This window comes from Mobula hypostoma, chromosome X2 (assembly GCF_963921235.1).
Source record: "Mobula hypostoma chromosome X2, sMobHyp1.1, whole genome shotgun sequence".
Lineage (NCBI taxonomy): Eukaryota > Metazoa > Chordata > Chondrichthyes > Myliobatiformes > Myliobatidae > Mobula > Mobula hypostoma.
The window spans coordinates 33976818-33984621 of NC_086129.1; positions in this window are offsets into that span (position 1 = coordinate 33976818).

Consider the following 7804-nt stretch of genomic DNA (forward strand, 5'->3'; position numbering starts at 1 on the left):
TGGTTTTGTTATCTTACAAAAATATTGAGGCATAGTAAAAAAGAGTAAGCCAATCAGCATTCAAAATCATGTTGTTCTGATCACCTATCTGAATACCTTATTCCTCTTCTCTCCACTGATGCCAGTTATGTTAAGAAATTTATCTGTCTCCTTCATATTGTCCAGTGACTTTGTCTCTGAAACCCTCTTTAGTAACGGATTCCACAGATCACCACCCTCTGGGTGGTGGAATTTCTCCTCATCTCTTGCCTGTAATCTGAGAGCGTGACTCTTTATTGAAGAAGCCCCAGCTAGGGAAGACATCCTCTCTATATCCAACTGGTCCAGCCTGTGAGAATTTTGCAAGATTCAATGAGATTTCTCTTATTCTAAATTCTATCTAATACCTAGATAGCAGCATGGCAACATAACAGTGGCATAATGCTTTACAGTACCAGCGATCACCGCTGCCTGTAAGGAGTTTGTATGATCTCCTCATGACCATGTGGATTTCCTCCAAGTGCTCTGGTTTCCTCCCACATTACAAGGATGTACAGGCTAGTAAGTTATTGACATACTATATTGGGCCAGAAGCATGACAACACTTGATGCTACCCTCAACATATTCTCGGACTGTGTTGGTCATTGGTGCAAAGTGACACATTTCACCGTATGTTTCGATGTACGTGTGACAAATAAAGCAAATCATTAATTTTTAGAATCTCTCCTCGTAATGAGAATCTCACCATCCCAGCAATCAGTGTTGTGAACTATTTTTTATCTCCAAAACATAAAAACTAATTTGAAGGAGAACAAGGGAGCTGGAAATATGAGTCCAACTTTGTGTTTACTTTAAACCAGGCACACACATCTGAAGTGGTAGCGTGATAACATATGTCACCCACGCACGTTTACATATGACTTGTAATGAATTATTTAAATGAACAAGAATGCTTAATCAAACAATATATTTGCAAAATTACTCAAATGTCACTAAAACATTAAATACACAGCATCCTTCCCTGCTTAGCTATAAACTCCAACTCAATATAGAATGTACCTCAACAATAAGCACAGTATACATTATTGTGGCGTGCATTTGGTCCATAATGACAGATGAGGAAGCGCTTTAACTCGACAGCAGTTTTTATTGTGATACACGTCAAAACAGACCGGGCCCATAACCTAGAGAGAGAACAGCTCTATTTCATACCAATGGGGGAGGTGACTATCACACACCCCAGTTACAGTTAGGGTGACCCACAAAAACACGAAGCAAATAACTGTATAACCCAAGTCAAAATGTAACAATAAATGAACTGAAACTTCCCACCATAATTCCATGAAAGCATTTTAACACAAGAACCATAAACAGTGCTGGTCATTAGAAGTGCAAGGGCAGGCTGTCGACCACCCCCCACCCCACCCCCGGAGCATCAAAATTTTTATACAACTACTATAGAGACACCCACAGCATAGTAAATTTAAACTATACCATTCAGGCCTGAAGATTTAATCACTGTGGAGGATTCCTTAGAGATAACATCTTTCCTAACAATAGTGGGGAGGGGGATCACTCTGCTTGGCCATTGACACTTGTGGCTGTGAAACATTCTCTATTCAGGGGCCTCTTCCCTGGTGATTGTCGGAGTTGTCGGACTGCAGGAAGTGGTTCTGACAGCTCTGGACACCTTTCTTCAGAACATGTTGGCATCACGACCAGTGCATGTGAAGCTTCACCAGACGATGTGGATCATAATGTGTGAGTAGAGTGTCTGATGTCAGCATTTCCTTTACCTTTCGGAAAGCCACCTCATACTGCCTAGTCCATTGCCATTTTGTCCCGATCTGTAGTAATGAGTCAAGGCGTGGAGCACAGTAGCCACGTTTAGCAGAACCTGTTATAGTAATTGACAAATCCTAAAAAGGACTGCAACTGTGACACGTTCTTTGGCCTTGGGACATCCACCACTGCTTGAGTTTTCTCAGCACACTTGTGTGAACATTGTTTGGTTTAAAGAATGACCTTCTGTGTCGATGGTGTGACCAGAATAACTGATGCTTGGTTTAAAGAATGCACACTCGTTGTGTTGTGCTCTAAGCTTTTTAACACTGTCTTGAGATTTTGGAGATGTTCCTTGTCATCCTTACTGGTAACAATGATGTCATCCAGGTAACACTGAGTGCCTGGGCAGCCCGACATCACCTGGCGCATAGCTTCCTGCCAGAGTGCACAGGCAGCTGCTACTCCATAAATAAGCCTATCTTATTGATAAAGCCTGTTATGAGTGTTTATGATGAGAAACATTTGGACTCTTCTTCCATCTCCATCTGTAGGTAGCCTCAGCTACTGTAAGTCCACTTTGCTGAAGTGTTTCACTGCAGCAGGTTTGTGAAGACATCCTCTATCCTGGGCAGAGAGTATTGATCTACTTTCAGTACTGGGTATTTATGGTGACCTTAAAATCACCACAGATCCTGATAGACCCATTCTTCTTGACTACTGGAACCACTGGCATTGCCCATGGGCTCCACTCAACCTTGGAAAGAATTCCTTCAGCCTCCGTGCGATCTAGCTCACTGGCTACTTTATCGCAGATGGTATAGGAAACAGACTGACTTTGTACACCTTGGGTGTGACATTTTCATTTAACATTGTTTTACCCTTGATATGTTTGAGTTTACCAATACCATCCTTGAACAATGCTGCAGCGTCATCCAGTATGTTTCTTAATTAGCTTTCAGTTGACTCTATTGCAGGGGATGTGGTATGCAAACAGTGGATGGCTCTCCAGTCAAGTTGTACTTGTCTCAGCCACCCATATCCCCACAATGCTGACCCTCCTGTTTTTAACACATACAAGCCCAATGTTGCTTGTCAGTTGTTATATTTCACTGTTACAAAAATCATTCCCACAGGAGTTATCTTTTCTCCAGTATAAGTTCTTAGTTGGATATCTGCAGGCTTCAGTTCAGTATCTTTAAAGTGCCATTCAAATTCATTTTGTGCTATGACTGAAACAGCCAAGCCTGTGTCCAATTCCATTTTAATTAATTTGCCATTCACTTCTGGTGTAAACCATATTGCTTTTCTATTGTTAGTTTTCACAATACAAATCTCAAGGCTACTCAGTCCTGTGTCACTCTCATCATTATCAGATGGTTCAGGCAAATTAGCGCTCTTTTTGAAACTGCAACTTTTTAGCTTTTTTCTTTTCCCTGTGCAGTCCATTTATTTTTGTCTGCCTGATATGCTCATTGTATGTGTCCTATTGCATTTTCTGCAAGTTTTGCTAATAAATCTGCATTGGTCTGGTGTACGTGACCCCCCTGCCACAACAGTAAGACAATTTGTTCTGCTGGGCAGGTTTCTGTTTAGACCTGTCATTCCTGACTGTCACTCAATTGCATCTCTGCTGTTTCCATTGATACAGCTATTTTAATTGTTCTTTTCAATGTAAGTTGTGCTTCAGTGAGGATTCGGTTTTGAATGCTTTCATGAACGATTCCATAAACTAAATATTCTCTCAGTGCATCATTAAGTCCATTGCCAAACTGACAATAGTCAAACAATTTCTTCACTTCTGCCACGTATGCTGAAATTGACTCCTCTTCCTTTTAATTCCATTTATGAAACCCAAAGTTTTCTGCAATAGTTTTGGTTCTAAATGTTCCTGTGTTACTTTCACAATATCAGCAAAGTTCATTTCAGCTGGTTTGGTTGGAGCAGTCAAACTTCTAAGCAAACTGTGTGCCTTTAAATCCAATGCACTTAGCAAAATTGACACTCGCTTCTCATTGGTTATTTCATTTTCTTTAAGATACTGCTCAGTCTGTTTAGTGTACAAAATCCAGTTATCTCTTGTGCAATTAAACATGTCCATCTTCCCGATGTAGTCAGCCATTTCTGCTTTTTCCTTTATAATTATTATCTCCTGGTATTCATTGTTTATAAACCTGTGAATTTGTCCATTTTCTGCCTTTTTTTAAACTCAATCATGTCTGTCCTTTCCTAAAGAAGCATGTGCTGTGCTTTTTTTTTACTCGACCTTTATTCGCTGCCCTTTTTTTAAAACTCTAATGTCTTGCTGTGCTTCAAAGGTAGGTAGTCATCTCAGGTTTGTTTAAAACTTTCTCATCACCAACGTTACATTTTCTAACTCCAAAACATAAAAACTAAATGAAAGGAAAACGAGGGAGCCAGAAATGCGAGTTTAATTTTTACTTTAAATGAGGCACGCACAACTGACCTGGCATGCTGACATATGCCATTCATATACGTTTACGTATAACCCGTAATGAGTTTCTAAACAAACAAGAATGCTTAATCAAACAATATGTTTACAGTACTACTCAAATATTACTGAAATATTAAATACACAACATGAACATTTACTTCATTCACTCAATGACAAATATTTTGTACCTATTAAATAAGGAGATTAAACTGCACACAATCCACGGGTGTGTTCACATCAAGGCTATGTATAGTCGTAGCAAAACACCTTGCTCCGATAGTCAGATCTCCAACCTACTATTTGCCACCTTAACTGCTTGTTGTAGGTGTCCGTGTGATTTCAGTGACTGGTGTACAAGTCCCTTGTGTATCACTAGTACTCAATTTAAATGATATGCTGCCTTTCTTTTTCTTTTACTGAATTGATAACTTTACATTTAAATGCATTATTCGCCCTCCACCATGTTAATGCACTCTCGTTCAAGCTAAATCAATTTGAAACTTCATTGCATCATCCTCACTGATTATAAGCACACTCAGTTTAGTGTTATCAGAATCAGAATCAGGTTTATTATCACCAGCCTGTGACGTGGAGTTTGTTAACTTAGCAGCAGCAGTTCAATGCAATATATAATCTAGCAGAGAGAGAAAAAAAATAATAATAAAACATAATAAATAAACAAGTAAATCAATTACGTATCTTGAATAAATTGTTAAAAATGTGCAAAAACAGAAATACTGTATATTTAAAAAAAAAGAGAGGTAATGCCCAAAGATTCAATGTCCATTTAGGAATCAGATGACAGAAGGAAGAAACTGTTCCTGAATCGCTGAATGTGTGCCTTCAGCTTTCTGTATCTCTTCCTGATGGTAACAGTGAGAAAAGGGCATGCCCTGGGTGCTAGAGGTTCTTAATAATGAGTGCTGCCTTTCTGAGACACCACTCCTTAAAGATATCCTGCGTACTTTGTAGGCTAGTACCCAAGATGGAGCTGACTAAGTTTGCGAACCTCTGCAGCTTCTTTCAGTCCTGTGTAGTAGCTGCCCCCCTCCCCCATACCAGACAGTGATGCAGCCTGTCAGAATGCTCTCCACGGTACATCTATAGAAGATTTTGAGTGTATTTGTTGACATGCCAAATCTCTTCAAACTCCTAATGAAGTATAGCTGCTGTCTTGCCTTCTTTATAACTACATCGATCTGTTGGGACCAGGTTAGATCCTCAGAGATCTTGTCACCCAGGAACTTGAAACTGCTCACTCTCTCCACTTCTGATCCCTCTATGAGGATTGGTATGTGTTCCTTCGTCTTACTCTTCCTGAAGTCCACAATCAGATCTTTCATCTTACTGACGTTGAGTGCCAGGTTGTTGCTAAGGCACCACTCCACTAGTTGGCATATCTCGCTCCTGTATGCCCTCTCGTCACCATCTGAGATTCTACCAACAATGTTTGTATCGTCAGCACATTTATAGATGGTATTTGAGCTATGCTTAGCCACATAGTTGTGTATACAGAGAATAGAGCAGTGGGCTAAGCACCCACTCCTGAGGTGCACCAGTGTTGATCCACACAGACTGCAAACTTTAAAACATTATACATGGTACTCTCATCCAATTAGTGGCTACCACCCTGAAAAAAGATCCAGTGCATCCTATTCAGTTACCTTAATAATTCTTTTTGCCTTCAGTTAACAACCATTTTGCTCATACTCTTGTGTATGTCACTTTCAGGAATGTATTGTGCTTCCAGTGGCCTCTCCAACCTTATGGACTTGGTGACCTATCTCAACGCCTTTCCCATCCATAGTCCACACCCCCAGCTTTATCATCTGTCAAATATGTCACTTTTTCAATTTCTCAGTATTAAGCGGTAGTAATAAATTCAAATAAACAATTTTTTAAAAATCAAATATTATAAAAACCTGAATCACAAAGAACTGTTAAAAGATTTAAAACATTTCAACAAACTAAGTGAGACTAGAAATAGAGGTCATAGGTTAGGGTGAAAGGTTAAATATTGAAGGAAAATCTGAGGGTAACTTCTTCATGCAGAGGGAGCTGTCACTGGAATTGGTGCATGTGGGTTCAATTGCAACATTTAAGAGAATTTTGTCGAAGTACTTGGATGAGAAAGGTATGGTGGATGGGCCCAGGCAGAAAAACAGATTAGTACAGACTTGATGGGCCAAAGGGCCTGTTTCTGTGCTGTAGTGCTCTATGGCTCTAACATTTGACCTAGGGTTCCAAGTCCATAGGTCCCTAAAAGTGGTAACATTGGTGAAGGAGGCTTGTTTTAATAGGTGAGGACTTCGAATGTGATTGAGCTAGAGAGAGTGTAGAGGACATTCACCGTGATATAGCCTGGATTGTAGGACTCTCATTATGGGAAGATATTTAGATAGGCTGGCCTTGTTTTCCCTGGAGTGAAGGAAGCTGAGGAGTGACCTGATAAAAGTGCGTAGAAGTAACTTCAACATTTTTAAAGCCAGCAATTTAATAATTAAATCACTGGAAAGAATTTAATGTTTTTTCAGCTCAGTTAAGCTCAAACTTTATTTAAAATTGAGTGTGGTTTACATGTCAGGCGTAAACTTGACTTGTGGGTTGGACACTGAAACCCAGAAGAATATATATTTTCCTGTGTCACTGATGAACTCGAGCCAGACCCTTACACCTAAGTTTGTAGACCACAGCCAGCAAGTTTGAGAAGTTTGTTGGCTGTTGGGGGGAGAAAAGGTTTTCATTAGGCTGAGTGTAGAATAGAGGGAGAGAGTGGTATGAGATTTTGTGGGAGATCGATAGTTTTGCCAATAAAGGATTTCATACCTCCCTTAAGACCAAGTAGAGATAGAGTCAGAAACAATTTCCAAATTTGTGCATTTTGTGTGCCATCCAATCTGAACACACCTATACTGTGGCTTTAAAAAGTGCCTGAATATTTCTGGTAAATTAGGTTTGACTTTAAACCCTTCAAATTCATGTTCTATTCTGGATGTGTTAAATCATTAGCAGGCCCTCAGCTGCTCTGGCAACCCACTTCTGCATCTGCTCTGTTACTGCAATATCCTCTTTGTACTGCATTGATGAAAGCAATATCCTCATTCAGCTAGGCATGATATTTGGTAGCCACATGTTGATGTGTTAATACATCCCAATACAGGTCCTCCCCACGTTATGAATACCCAAATTATATACAGCCCATACAAACAAATGGGTGTTTCAGATACCAGTGAGGTGGATTTACAGGCTGGCTGCAGGCATCATCTGCCCTGTAGGAACTTGGCTTGCAGCTTTATATGAACTTTTAACTGCATGTATCTCTTGGTTGGCCGATGTTTTAATTGAAAGATCTTGCGAAGTGACTGCATTTCTGATTTCTGAACTGTTCAGGAACAGAGCTCTGTTGTAACCAGGGAGAACTTGTATTTGATTTACTTTAATTCTGTCAACAATTATATTCTGGCTAACTGTCAGTCAAATTCTTTGGATCATTTGCAATGCATATTATTTTGTTCCCAATTAAGTCATATTCTTTGTAATTTTATTTTGATATGAAGCATTTTAATATTCGTAGAGTGAAGATTCTC